The sequence below is a fragment of the Heloderma suspectum genome, chromosome 7 (genome assembly GCF_057233095.1).
Source record: "Heloderma suspectum isolate Gila_16-S chromosome 7, 16-S_ref, whole genome shotgun sequence".
Classification (NCBI taxonomy): Eukaryota; Metazoa; Chordata; class Lepidosauria; order Squamata; family Helodermatidae; genus Heloderma; species Heloderma suspectum.
Genome location: NC_139464.1, coordinates 89,870,609 through 89,886,626, shown reverse-complemented (window position 1 = coordinate 89,886,626; position 16,018 = coordinate 89,870,609).

Genomic DNA, 16,018 nt, shown 5'->3' with positions numbered 1-16,018 from the left:
TGATAATTTCAGGCATAGTGGCCCCCTAGAAGGGGATTACACCTGCCCAATGTCAGAAAAATAGGTGCAGGGTTTATATTTTGATTTTCTTTTAAAGGGAACTGCCAATAACATGTTAATTCCTTGGAAGAATTGGATAAAAAATTCAGGCTTCATTGCCCCATCGGAGGAGATCCTGTCTGCCAAATTTCAGAATGTTAGCCAAAAGGGTTTTTGTGCAAGGGTGGCCTTGACATTTTGAGGTCTCCAAAAGAGGACATACTTATCTCCCTACGTTCCTTGTGGACCATTGTTCTGAAAATTACAGACAGCCTACAGTTGTCTCTAAGTAAGAAACCAGCCAAGTTTCAGAAGGATAGGTGCAGCAGTTTGTGTGGAAGAGGAGTTCTCCAATTTGGGGGAGGAAGTGATTTGCTTTCCCTTCCATTCACCCCTTCCCCAATAGTTTTTGGGTAAATTTGTAAGAAAATGCACAGGTCATTACAGGTGTCCCCCAGACAAGAAACCTGCAAAGTTTCTGAAGGATATACATGCATCTAATTTAGAATTACTAGAATGTATTTACATTTCACCAATGTTAGCAGCAGGGGAACATGGGTGGGAAGGTGCTATTGCACTCATGTCCTGCTTGTGGGTTTCCTATGGGCATCTGGTTGGTCACTGTGTGAACAGAATGCTGGACTAGATGGACCTTGGTCTGATGCATCACAGCTCTTCTTATGTTCTTAAATATAGAGTGCCTCTGGGCATGTGCAGAATGTTTTTCTTCCACCACTGAGCACTTATATTCTCCCCCTACCAATTATATTTCCCTCCATGCAACCATCCCTCCTCATCCGACCATCCTCCAGCAACTCTTCATAAAAACAGATGTCTTGTTTTGTGCAACTCCGCTCTAACTCCTCCTTGTTATACAGAAGCTCTCATTGTATCTTCCTCCCCATAACACCATTTATGCCAAGACTTCACCAGGATTCAGCCAATGAGTCTGTTTTCAAAACTAGGGCTAAGTTATGGAAAAACTCCGAGCATATACTAAGTGCCTTTCCCTCACCACTGATGCTAGAGTTCATTAAAAAAAAAAAAAAAACCCAAACCCACAATGACAAAACATGCACAGGACTGAGCTGAAAGGGTAGTCAATTCATTAGACGGAATTGGGGAGACACTGTATTAAGCCTACAGTACCATACTCACAACTCAGGACTTGTTTCTGACTAAAGCAGTACATCAGGGTGCAAACCTCCCTGCAAAAGTAACCTGTGCTGGAATCCTATGCACACTTTCCTGAGGGTAAGTCCCATTAAACAAAATGGGACTTCTGAGTAGGCATACATGGGCTTGCATAAATTAGCAATATTTATCTCCCCTCCACTTAAAAAACAAACCAAAAACTCCTGTGTGTGTGTGTTTTTTTTTAAATTAAAGCTTTCTGTTCATAGGAAGCTGCCTTATACTGAGTCAGACCCTGGGCCCGTCTAGCCCAGATTTGTTGACACTGACTGGCAGCAGCAGCTCTCCAAAGTTTCAGGCAGGATTCCTTCGTAGCCCTGCCTGGAGATGCTGGGGATTGCACCTGGGACCCAAGCAGGTGCTCTGCCACTGAGCTGCAGCCCTTCCTATTGCTGGATGATGGCAACTGATAAACAAAACAGCCCCAGATTTGTTTCTCAGCGACCATGTGAACCCACCCTTCTCCAAGACCTGAGTGAGGAGGAGGAGAAAAACCACCCACCCTCTTGTCTGTTTGTATAAAGTCAAATACAGTTCAGAACTTATCTTGCCTGCTGAAGAGAATTCTCTTTAAGAATTCCCCAATATATGGTCTGGGTGGAATAAAGAGGAGAAAGGAAGGAAGGAAGGAAGGAAGGAAGGAAGGAAGGACAAACAGGATAGGGCAGGGGAGGAGAGGGGAGAAGAAAAGAAGAATGGTGATTGGAAATGTGCACGGGGGTGGGGGGTAGAGAGAATTCCCTAAGCCAAATGGCTCCTTTCAGAGAGGTGGTACTTCAGAGGAATTTAGGAGGCTGTGCAGGGTTTGCAAGGATTGCACATACTTAACTTCATGAGGTGAGGTGGCTGAGGGCTTTTCTAAAACTGTAGAACCTATTTAAAAGTCCCAGCAGTTTCTCTATCATGACGCCACATAGTCCTAACCCTCCCTTTGGGATTATTAGAGTCCTACAGCTATTTAGGAGAAATTAAAGTGGAGGAGGAGAAAGACATTTGTGGAGGGAGGCGGAATGGATCCTTTGCTGTACTGAAGCTACTAAACTTCTGCAGAATCCAGAGATTCCAGTTTGGAGCAGTAAAATCAGATGCTGTGTGAAATACCAGTATTTCACATGGAGCTCTTTCTTCCCTTCCTTCTCCCTCTTCAAAATTTCATTGCAGGCAAGCTCCCAACAGTGGGCAAGTAAGAGCAGGAAAAAAAGTAGGGGGAGAGAGGTTTTTTGCACCTCAGAAAAAAGAGAAAAACCCTACACCAGAGACTAGGGATAGTGACCTAATGTTCACCTTAAACACCTTCTGATTAGGATCTCTAATCCCCTGGGTGACTTGACCCCCTAATGACGCCCCTGCTGTGCACAGTTCTGGTCACCACACCTAAAAAAAAGATATTGCAGAGCTGGAAAAAGAGCTGAAAGGGCAACTAAAATGATCAAGGGGCTCTCATCTCCCCTCTGAGAGAAGGTTACAACAGCTGGGATTGTTTAGCTTGGAAAAAAGGAGGGTAAGAAGGGGAGACATGACAGAGGTCTACAAAATTATGCATGGTGTGGAGAATGTGGACAGGGAGACCTTTTTCTCCCTCTCAAAATACTAGAACCCGAGGTCATCCCACGAAGCTGATTGGTGGGAGATTCAGGACAGATAAGAGGAAGTACTTCTTCACACAGCACATAGTTAAACTATGGAACTCGCTACCACAGGATGTAGTGATGGCCACCAATTTGGATGGCTTTTAAAGGGGGTTGAACAAATTCCTGGAGGAAAAGGCTATCAATGGTTTCTAGTCTTGATGGCTATGTGCTACCTCCAGTACCAGAGGCAGTGAGCCTATGTACACCAGTTGCTGGGGAACATGGGGGGGGGTGCTGCTGTTACGCCCATGCCCTGCTTGTGGGTTCCCAGTTGACAGCTGCTTGGCCACTGTGTGAACAGAATGCTGGACTAGATGGACCCTTGGTCTGATCCAGCATAGCTCTTCTTATGTTCTTGTGTCAATCTAGCTCAGTAATGTCAACAATGACTGGGAGAACTTTCCTAGCCCTACCTGGAGATGCCAATAATTTTTTCTGATTTGGAACCAGGTGTATGTTATTTATTTAGAGTGTCACATTACAGAGTCAGAATACTCATTGGCATAGTGAGTCATTTTATTTATTTATTTATTTATTTATTGCATTTATATCCCGTCTTTTTCCCTCTTGCAAGGAACCCAAGGCGGCTTACATTCTCCTCCTCCTCCTCTCCATTTTATCCTCACAACAACAACCCTGTGAGGTAGGTTGGGCTGAGAGTCTGTGACTGGCCCAAAGTCACCCAGTGAGCTTCCATGGCCGAGTGGGGACTAGAACCCGGATCTCCCGGCTCCCAGTCCAGCACTTTCACCATTACACCATTCTGGAGTCATAATGAAGAAAAACAATACTGAATGTTAAGGTATTAGGCACCTTAATGCCTAACAAATCTATTATTGTATAAGCTCTTGTAGACTAGAGTCAACTTCATGATCAGATGCATGAAGTGTTATCCTCAGTTGGCAGGCATACATACACATAGATATAGAGGGGGAAACTGTAAACAGTGAGCTCAGATGAAAATGAAATGCCAAAAATACAGTTTGTGACAATTACGTTGATGCTTAAATGAATGCAAAATAAGCACTGCGATCATTCATAGCAGCAGTCATTGCTGATAACACAAACATCCTAGCATTGCTAAGTCAATTAACTCCTGTAGCGGGTGTTGGATTCCAAATGTGGAATTTCCAAATTCCCAAATGAAGAAAAAGCTCTTCTGGATTTGACATACTTTTCAGCAAAACAGATAGAAAAGCCATTTATATGAGCTTCCACAACTTAGGGTTCCACAACTTATAATGTCAATTTAACAAACCACAAATAAGCTTATTTTCTTATAAATTATCTACTTAGGCACAAAGACTGCATCCAGATGCTATCTAAGCATGAAAGCTCAGACACAGCTGTAATGAGTAGGAACCTTCATCTCATCTGATTTCTTACATTATTTGTAATGATGTTGTGAGCAACTTTGCTGTTTTCAGAGCAACAAAAGGAGTGGTCCATTTTAATTCCTCAGGCATGCTTTAATTACAGAGGAACACCTATGAACGGTGTGTTGCTAGGTTTATTCTTAGATATTATATTTCTTCTTTTTGGAATCCAACAGAAAGCCTCAGAGGTGAGCTATTTCTTCAGGCTGTGAAATTGCTTTTGAAAGTTTATCTCATTAAAACATAATGAAAGAGGAAAGAAGATTGAAGCAATAAAACTTAACTTTTAGCAGTCCTTCTTCTCCTTAATGCTGTACTTCAAATTTCCTAGAAATGCAAATAGTCTAAGGGATCTGCTATCTTTTGTTGGGGGGCGGGGGAGGGGTTACGGTTGTCCAAATAAGTTGGTGCTGTATTCAGTTATCAAATAAAGATCTGATCCTGCCTGAGGCCCAAACTAAAGGTGGCCATGTGTACTCTTTTACAGAGGACAGTCCTCTATTTGATAGGCTGCCAGAAGACTGCGCTCTGTTTTGAAGGCATCCTCTCTTTGAAGGGCTGACCAGTTCAAGTCCTGGTCAGAAGGACGATTAGAAGGAAGAGCTGGGCCTTCAAGGTGCCCATCAACAGCACCTGTCTAGCAGACTGAACAGGTCACCTGGTCACTGTCTTCCACACTATGGTGAGATGTACTGTGTTTCTGTTTAAATTATAATAATTATTTCTAAATTTGCATCTATATATTTGCATCTATATAAATTAGCATATGCAAATTTTATGCAAATAGCTGTCCTCTTTTGTCCTCTTTTTTGATTATGCATATCCTCTCTTCTTCTTTGGCAGTTCATAAGTGGCCATCCTAGGCCCACTGTTTCCAAAGGCATGATTCAAAGAGTGATCTAAATTCCTTAAAAGTCTTCAATATCCTCAGTCTCCAGTGATGGACTCAACTGGGTGAGCAAGTCATCTTCTGAACTCAGGTCCAGTCTGTCTTTCTCATATTGATAGAGGAAGGCAGAAAGGCAATACTGAAAGCCAATGTGAGTGTTTAAAAAAAATCCACTTATTGTGGGGAGTGCTGCTCAGTCATGGTGCTTACATATTTTTTATGTCTGTGTACATGTCTGTGAGGTAAAATATATTAAGAAACTGTGGCTTGCTTAAAGCATGAACCTAATGGCTGAAAAAGCTGAACAGGTATTTGAATCCAGGTCTCTCTGGTCCAAACTTCCCACTATCTAGTACAGTAGTCTTCAACCTTTACAGACCTGGAACCCATCTTTAGTCCAAACATGCCTTTGGGGGCCCACTTCTAAAATTTTTTTACCATATATTTGTATGGTGTTAATGCTGTTGTTGTTGACCCTACTTAGATCAGGCTGTGAGACCCAGTAGTGGGCACCAACCCACCAGCTGAAGACCAATGATCTAATACTCTAAACTGGCTTTTAGCCTCTGTATGCTTAAAATATAAAATGTGAGGTTGGAAGGACCCAAAGTTTGACCAGGTTCAACAATTTTAGAAAATAGATAGGGAGCTAAGAAGAGAAGCAAGATGAGTCTCGTCTCAGTGTTAGGTGACCTGGCCTTCATAATGATGTCATCTATATTTGAGGAGCCATTTTGAGGGAGCACCGATTTCAGCAGCTATGAAAGGCCTGAGTCAAAATGAAATGCAGCTGGAATTTCATACAGAGATCACGTTCACATTACAGAGAATGCTGGGCAAAAACAGAAGAAACCATATTGGGACAAATGTTTTCAAACTAAAGGTGCATGAAAATCCTAGGCTAGACGCCTTTGAAATGTTTTCAAAGCACTGTTTAAAATTATTGTATCTTACTGATATATGGTAATATATTGTATGATTGTTTTATGTAAGCTGCTTTGTAAGGACTTTGTCCTAAAAGGTGGCCTAGAAATTTTTAAAATAAATAAATAGATAAATGTAACAAACCAAGCTTATATCCACCATGATTTCTAAAGTATGGACAACTTAAAGTTACCACTCTGTATTTTAAAAGGGGCAATACCTCAATTTTGGCTGCAAAGCTTACACAGCAGGGTCTGAGGCACCTTCTAAGAGCTTTGGACACCTAGCGCAAAAATGAAATGTTGGTAAGTAATCACGCCAAGTTGAAGGTCCTGGTTTTTTTTACTAGGAAGAGGTTTAAATACAGATGGCAGATGAACGAGCATCGTATTGAACAGGTTGCTCCTTGGTTTTTTTACACCAAAGGGGGCCAACATATCCTTTCAGCCATGCAGGTATTTACACCTAAGGTTACAGCTAGGGATGTACAAAAGTCACTTACCTTTCACGGATTATGTTGATGGTGGTGGGGGGGGAGGCGCTCCGTCCCTTCCCCCGGAATCCTGGACGGGGGGGAAGGCGCTCCGTTCCTCCCACCCCCCCGGAATCCTGGCCGGCCAGCTGTGCTCTGCAGGGATTCTGCAGAGCCGCCGGCCGGCTCCGCCAGCAGCCAGACATCCGGCCACTGGCTAGCAGCGACGCAAATGGCAGTGGCCATAGCCGCCGCCGTTTGCGTCCCGGCAGTCAGCCGTGATAGGCTCATAAAAGTTTACGTAGCCTATCATGGCTGACTAAAAAAACCAACAACAACGCACGTACGCAAATGGCGGCGGCCACGGCCGCTGCCATTTGCGTTCCTTATTTTGGCACGTCTTAGTCTACGTCAAGATTTACGTAGACTAAGACGGCAAAAATAAGGGGAACGCAAATAAAGTAGCGGACGCTACACTATTTGCGTTCCCCTTATTTTCGCCGTCTTAGTCTACGTAAATCTTGACGTAGATTAAGACATACCAAAATAAGGAACGCAAATGGTGGCAGCCGTGGCCACCGCCATTTGCATACGCGTGGTTTTTTTTAAAAAAAAGTCAGACGTGATAGGCTTAGGGATGTCAGAGAATTTCACCACGAGTCTCGGGGAGGCCGAATACCAGCGCATTCGGCCCCCCGAAATCAGTGGCGAAACGGTCTGCTGCCCCCCCGCCGGGACGGGACTTACCTGGGGCAGATCTTCCTGGAGGCGGCGGGTGCGGCGGCGGTGCGGCGGCGGCCGGTCTTCCGACCGGCTGCCGCCACCGCCATTTCCAGTAAAACAAACAAACAAACAAAAAATGATAGGCTACATAAAGATTTACGTAGCCTATCACGGCTAGATTTTTAAAAAATATCGTGATAGACTATGTAAATGTTTACGTAGCCTATCACAGCTGAGTTAAAAAAAAAAAACCGCGTGTACGCAAATGGCGGCGCCCATGGGTGCCTCCATTTGCATTCCTTATTTTGGCACGTCTAGTCTACGTAAACATTTACATAGACTACGGCGAAAATAAGGGGAACGCAAATAGCGTAGCGTCTACGCTATTTGCGTTCCCCTTATTTTCACTGTAGTCTACGTAAATGTTTACGTAGATTAGACATGCCAAAATAAGCATGGTTTTGTTTTTTTGCAATAATTTGCATAAGCATGGTTTTGTTTTTTTGTTTTTACTCAGCCGTGATATCACGGCTGACTGCAGGGACGCAAACGGTGGCAGCTACAGCCGCCGCCGTTTGCAGACCCAGTCAGCCAGGATTCAGGGGGGGAGGGGGGGAGCACCTCCCCCCCAGCCAGAATTTCAGGGGGGAGGGATGGGGCGCCTCCCCCCCAGGGCAGAATTTTTGTGGGGTGGGATGGAGCACCTCCCCCCCTGGCCAGAATTTCGGGGGGAGGGATACTCATACGTAAATACTCACGTAGCCTATCACGGCTAACGCAGGGATGCCATTTGTGTCCCTGCGGAGGCTGTGATAGGCTACGTAAGTATTTACGTAGCCTATCACGGCGGGGGAGGGACCCAGCATGTGCAAATAGCAGTGGCTACCGCCATTTGCATACGCTGGGTTTTTCCCCCCTGCCGTGATAGGCTACGTAAATATTTACGTAGCCTATCATGGCTCAATACAGGGACACAAATGGCAGCGGCTACGACAGCCACCATTTGCGTTCCTGCAGGGCTGCCCAGCAGCTGGATGTCTGGCTACAGGTGGCCGGAGCTGGCTGGTGGCTCTGCGGCTTGGCTGCGGAGCGGAGCCAGCTGGGCAGGATTCTGGGGGGGAGGACTAGATCGCCCCCCCCGTCAAGGATTCTGGGGGGAGGGACAGAGTGCCTCCCCCCACCGTGGATTGCCCAGCGTGGAGCCAGGTAGGTGTTTCGTACATCTCTAGTTGTTCCCAATGTAGTTTTATGACTAGGGACAGGACAAATTTCTGTAGAGGCCTGTGCAAGGATACACAATATAAATTTTTGGCTGAAGATTATTTTCTTTCCTGTGGGTTTGGCCCCACTGATGCTAACCGATGTCTTTCAGACAAAATGGAAAAGGACACTGAATTAGAAATTACAGAATCTGGGATGCTCTCCAAATGTTCTTTTAGCTCTTGGATATACCAAAGCTAAAGTGACTATTTATCACTAAAGTGACTATTGATTGGGGATACTGAATTGCAAAATCATCTAAGTCTGGTCACATTACACCCTGACTCCAGGGACAATTGGAGGGCATTTGAGCCCACAAATTATTTGGGAAATTTGACTATTCCCAAATTTAGAAAAACATTTACATTAGCTATGTTCAGTGTTCTGCCATCTACACTTTTGGAAGGAAGATTCAGGAGGGTTCCTTATCAAGAGCGTTTCTACCCTTGCGAGGTAGGGGAAGTGGGGACAGTTGGCTGGACATGTTTTATTCTGTTGCTCCTTTTATCTTTGATTCACTTTTATCACTCCAATTTTACAGACAATTTCTGGTAGATCAGATGTATTTTATTTATCATATCTCTTGTCTGATCAGAACCCCCAGGTCACAGCGAAAGTGGCTAGTTTCTATGCAGCTGCTATCTCTTGTTGGCGGGTGATGACAAATTAATATTATGTTAACATTTTATCAACGTTCTCTACATTGGGGTTTGTATCTTTCTATTATACTTTGTTGCAGTTATTTGGTTTTGATTCCTTGTTGTAGACTGTATTTTTTGTACTTTATATTTTACTTGTGTTTGTCTATGCCTGAAATGAACTGTCTGGAATCTTATAGAGCAGGCAGCCCTATGTGGCTTAGTTATCTGTCACTAGACTGCCAAAGTTTCCTCTGCTCCCTCTTTACATCCTTTTAGTTAATTGTTGCCCCATCACCTTTTGCTACTGGGAATTGTTCTAAAACAATTTCCCTTTAGATAGGTACATTAATTGCTATGGTTGATAGAAACCCAATTAGCATAAATCTGACCTGATTGGCTGTTCATGAAATCTACTTTGCACAGCATCCCTGAGGTTCTGTCAGCCAGCGATTGGTCTTCATCTCCACAGGTGTGGACATCTTTCAAGTGTCCAATAGTTAAGGTTTTCCCTATTAAAAGACAGGAGGCTGATTCCAGGGGAGATACAGAGTGGCAGATCCAGCTTGAGTGAAAAGTTACTGTAATGAGATAGACTTCAATGTTTGTTCTTCATTTGCTGTTTTGGAGAACATGTGTTAGAGCATATTGGATGCAGGTGGTTGGCCTCCTAGGCCCTAGATATGACTGTGGGAAATGGACATTTATCTTCTAGCATCCTGTAAGTATGATTGTTGTCTCTTTTATCAACTGGAAAGCAGGGCCGGGAGAGGGGGGAGTCTGTTTTTAGCCTCAGTTGCAGTACCTTTAAAAGAAAAAAAAATATTTTTGTGATATTGATTCCCTTAAGCTCAATTCCCCCCCCCCCTTAACTGCATCACTGTGGGCCAAAACAGACATTATTTTAAATCTATATCTAGCAGCTTTTGTTTTGTTTGTTTTTACCATAGAGTGAACACAGTGGACCTATCTAGATCTGGAAAGCCCACCTACCCCCCACTAGGGACCTTGACCCAATGAGGGCCTTGGCCAGGCATGAAGAGCAGGCATGGTCGGACACCTGATGAGAGCCCACACCCCAGCAGGGGAGTCTTCAGGAGAAGCTGGAACATCCAGATTGTCACAAACACACGTTGTGGTGACAAGCAGTACATAGTTGAAGTTGTTGTTGTTGTTTAACCTTGGAAGGGAACAGCAGTGGGCGCAAGTGCAGGAGATTAGTAAACACTATTGTTCATTCCCAAGTTCTGCCACTACTACTGATGGTTCACCATTACACTGGCATTGTGTCTAACCCTAAAAATAAGGGTGGGAATACATAGCATAGCACAAATCCAACAGATTAAATGCATACAAAAACAGTACCGACCTACTTGAAAACCTTAGTGCTGATTCTCAGATACACAATGCATGCCAGTTGCATCATTTATGAGGTACACATGTATCATTCACAAGTGGCATTGGGAAAGGCCCCCACTTGCAAGTATTTCAAAGGAAAAACTCATGAATTGTGTGTGTGTGTGTGTCTGTGTGTGTGTGTCCTTCACAAGTGACACAGTATAGATTTATTCTGCAGTTGGGAAATGGAACTAGCATGAACAGTATGCCATAAAGGCTCCAAGACTGTAAAAACAGCCTTAATATTTGCATTGGAACTTATAAACCTCACTACTCCAGGACTTCCCGAACCTCCTGGTTTAAGTCCAACTGCTTTGTCTTGTGGGTTTAGGCTGTCAGTCAAGGATAAGTATGTTTAGGATCAAGTACTGAACAACAGCTTTAGCACAATATGTGGACAAATTTTCTTTCGATTCTCTGAGGGAAGAGATATTCATCTGGCTATATATATTTTTAAGGAGAGGAAGTGGAGCTTGGGTTGTGCACATTTTTACATCTCTGTGCTGTTAAGATTCAGCTACAGCATTATACAGTAGTTAACAACATGGCACAAAATGTTAAATAGTGAGCAAAGGGTGGGAAGCCAGGAACTAACGTACCCTTAAACAGCTCTAGGCAACTATCGAGGACAGCATTTGTGGAGGATGACATTCTTATGGATGAGTCTCTTCTCAACACTTCCATTGCACACATGACTCTGGAACAGTAACAGGAGAAGAGTTGGGGAATCTGATACCATGGCAATTCAAGGAAGGGCTCATAAAAGGCAAGGTATTTCAGCAGCACCAGCAGCAAAAAGGAGCATACAAAGTCATGAACTTGGGTCCATGTATGAAGCACAGGCCCCTTCATGGATCACTGCCTTGTTGTGGCGAAGGGGCTTGCGTAACTCAGTGAAGCCATAAGCTATGCCGTGCAGGGCCACCCAAGACGGACAGGTCATGGCAGAGAGTTCTGACAAAATGTGGTCCACTGGAGAAGGAAATGGCAACCCACTCCAGTATTCTTGCCAAGAAAACCCCATGGAACGTATCACAAGGCTAAAAGATATGATGCCGGAAGATGAGCCCCTCAGGTCGGAAGGTGTCCAATCTGCTACTGGGGAAGAGCAGAGGGTATTTCCAAGTAGCGCCAGAAAGAGTGAAGCGGCTGGGCCAAAGCCGAAAGGACACTCAGCTGTGGATGTGTCTGGTGGTGAAAAGAAAATCCGATGCTGTAAAGAACAATATTGTTTAGGAACCTGGAATGTCAGATCAATGAATCAAGGTAAGCTGGAGGTGGTCAAACATGAGATGGCAAGATTGAACATCGACATCTTGGGAATCAGCGAACTAAAATGGACAGGCATGGGTGAATTTAATTCAGGTGACCATCATATCTACTACTGTGGGCAAGAATCCCTTAGAAGAAATGGAGTAGCACTCATAGTCAACAAAAGGGTGGGAAAAGCAGTACTGGGGTACAATCTTAAAAATGATAGAATGATCTCAGTACGAATCCAAGGCAAACCATTCAACATCACAGTAATTCAAGTCTATGCCCCAACCACTGAGGCTGAAGAAGCTGAGGTTGAGGTTGAAGACCTACAACACCTTCTAGAACTAACACCAAAAAAAGATGTCCTCTTCATCATAGGGGATTGGAATGCTAAAGTAGGAAGTCAAGAAATCACCGGGATAACAGGCAGGCATGGCCTTGGTGTACAAAATGAAGCAGGACAAAAGCTAGTAGAGTTTTGCCAAGAGAACATGCTGATCATAGCAAACACTCTTTTCCAACAGCGCAAGAGGCGACTCTACACATGGACGTCACCAGATGGTCAATATCGAAATCAGATTGATTATGTCCTTTGCAGCCAAAGATGGAGAAGCTCCATACAGTCAGTAAAAACAAGACCTGGAGCTGACTGTGGCTCAGATCATGAGCTGCTTCTTGCAAAATTTCGGCTTAAATTGAAGAACGTCGGGAAAACCACTAAACCGTTCAGGTTTGACCTAAATCATATCCCTGATGAATATACAGTGGAGGTGAGGAATAGATTTCAGGGATTAGACCTGATAGACAGAGTGCCTGAGGAACTATGGATGGAGGTCCGTAACATTGTTCAGGAGGCAGCAAAGAAATCCATCCCAAAGAAAAAGAAATGCAAGAAAGCAAAGTGGCTGTCTGATGAGGCTTTACAAGTAGCTCACGAAAGAAGGGAAGTGAAAAGCAAGGCAGAAAGGGGAAGATATACCCAACTGAATGCAGAGTTCCAGAGAATAGCAAGGAGAGACAAGAAGGCCTTCTTAAATGAACAATGCAAAGAAATCGAGGAAAACAACAGAATGGGAAAGACTAGAGATCTCTTCAAGAAAATTGGAGATCTCAAGGGAACGTTTTGTGCAAAGACGGGCATGATAAAGGACAAAGAAGGCAGGGACCTAACAGAAGCAGATGAGATTAAGAAGAGGTGGCAAGAATACACAGAAGAACTATACAGGAAAGATCTGAATGTCCCTGATAGCCATGATAGTGCGGTCACTGAACTTGAGCCGGACATCCTAGAGAGTGAAGTCAAGTGGGCCTTAGGAAGCATTAGTAACAACAAAGCTAGCGGAGATGACAGTATTCCAGCCGAGCTATTTAAAATCCTAAAAGATGATGCTGTTAAAGTGCTGCATTCAATATGCCAACAAATCTGGAACACTCAACAGTGGCCACAAGACTGGAAAAGGTCAGTTTACATTCCAATTCCAAAGAAGGGCAACGCCAAAGAGTGTTCAAACTACCGCACCATTGCGCTCATTTCACATGCCAGCAAGGTGATGCTCAAAATCCTACAAGCTAGGCTTCAGCAGTATGCGAACCGAGAACTACCGGAAGTACAAGCTGGGTTTAGAAGAGGCAGAGGAACTAGAGATCAAATCGCCAACATTCACTGCATCATGGAGAAAGCAAGATAATTCCAGAAAAACATCTATTTCTGCTTCATTGACTACGCTAAAGCCTTTGATTGTGTGGATCACAACAAACTGTGGCAAATTCTTAAAGTGATGGGAGTACCAGACCACCTTACCTGTCTCCTGAGAAACCTGTACAAGGGTCAAGAAGCAACAGTCAGAACCAGACATGGAACAACCGATTGGTTCAAAATTGGGAAAGGAGTACGACAAGGCTGCATATTGTCACCCTGCTTATTTAACTTATATGCAGAGTACATCATGAGAAATGCCAGGTTGGATGAATCAGAGGTCGGAATTAAGATTGCTGGGAGAATTATCAACAACCTCCGATATGCAGACGATACCACCCTAATGGCAGAAAGCGAAGAGGATCTCAAGAGCCTCTTGTTGAGGGTGAAAGAGGAGAGTGCAAAAGCTGGTTTGAAACTCAACATTAAAAAAACGAAGATCATGGCATCTGGCCCCATCACTTCCTGGCATATAGAAGGGGAAGAAATGGAAGCAGTGACAGATTTTACTTTCTTGGGCTCCAAGATCACCGCAGACGGTGACTGTAGCCATGAAATTAAAAGAGGCTTGCTCCTTGGGAGGAAAGCTATGGCCAACCTAGACAGCATAGTAAGAAGCAGAGACATCACCTTGCCGACAAAGGTCCGTCTAATCAAAGCTATGGTTTTCTCAGTAGTAATATATAGCTGTGAGAGCTGGACTATAAGGAAGGCTGAGCGCCGAAGAATTGATGCTTTCGAACTGTGGTGCTGGAGAAGACTCTTACGAGTGCCCTGGACTGCAAGGAGGTCAAATCAGTCCATCCTAAAGGAAATCAACCCTGAGTGCTCATTGGAAGGACAGATAATGAAGCTGAAGCTCCAATATTTTGGCCACCTAATGCGAAGAGAAAACTCCCTGGAAAAGACCCTGATGCTGGGAAAGACTGAAGACAAAAGGAGAAGGGGATGGCAGAGGATGAGATGGCTAGATAGCATCACGGATGCAATGAATATGAACTTGAGCACGCTCCGGGAGAGAGCACAGGACAGGAAGGCCTGGCGTGCTATGGTCCATGGGGTCACGAAGAGTCGGACACGACTGAACGACTGAACAACAACAACAACATGAAGCACAGGTAAGTAAGGAGCAGTGTCTTGGGGCTTGACATTTCCTTGACAAGCGTGGAGGGGCACAAGCAAGCTGGAGATCCAGGAAAAGGGAAATTACTATTGTGGCTGTTCCAGTGAGGGGACACTGGGGGCTCCACTGGAGAGGATGAAAGAGAAGAGAGGCCACCCAGACCATTGCAGTGCAAAGCAGGCAAGCCTGGCCCTACCATAAAGCAAAGAGAGGCAGTTACCTCAGGTGGTAAATGCCAAGGGGTGGGTGCAGCCCCACCCATTCCATTCCCCCTGAGACCCCTAAGCTATCCTTCTCTGTGCTCCAAAATGGCCTGCTGCCTTCAGGAACAGAGAAGGATATTCTCCTATCACCAGTATTGAAGTAAGATTCAGCTGCCAGTCCAGTTGGGTGCCGAACACAGAATGTACATCTTAGGCAGAAAAATGTCTTAGGACCATCCTGACAGTAGGATATTAGGAGAACCATGACATTCAGATTTCATCTGGAAGAGCACTCCACTTAAGGTAATCCAGTCTAGAAGTTGTAGGAAGGTCCATACATTCTGCATTGACTTTTGAATCCATAGAGTATCTGGAGGCAAAGACCAGCCTGAATGTATTTGCCATCAATTTGCCTGCTAGGATTGAAACCACATACTAATAACAGAGAAATCCTCCAGAAATGACAATTATCAAAGATTTATCCTGTGATCTATAGATGTTATCAACAGTATTTCATTAAGGATGCAAAGCATTGACTCCTGCAATCTATAGGGTGAAAACATTCTCCAATGAACGCCATAGTGTTTTGTAGTTAGGAGGACATAAAAAGCCATAAAATGATTTAACAATAATTACTAACTGCTGCCATGCTAAAAAGGGAGGTTGCTACATTAGCAAAGGAAAATAAAGTCAAATGAGCATATGCAGAAGGAGAAAAATCTCTGTACTTTCTCATTACCACTGTAGTTTTCTAAGGATGAAACTAATGGGCCATGGAAATCATGTAGAAATGAGCAGTTAAAAAAGAGATTGAGTGAAATAGGGAAGGCCGGGAGTTCTAGTATTACATCTTTCTCTAAAATTTTATGTCTCTTTCCTATTCCCCCAAGTCTCTTTCTGTATTTTATGTTTCCCAAAGACTTTTCATCAGCCACTTGTATCAGCCGATGCCAGATTTAAACTGCATTGTGCTGAAACTATTCCCTGAGTCACTGCATTCCTATAAGAACATAGGCAGATAAGAAGAGCCAACAGCAAGCTTCATACAGTGGCCGACAAGATGTTTCTGGGAAGTCCACAGAGAAGCTATGAAAACAATAGCCCTCTCCCACTGTTACTCTCCAGCAACGGCTATTCATATAGCCATCATGAACCGAAATGTGTTTGGTTCAATGCAAACTTACTAAATCTGCAC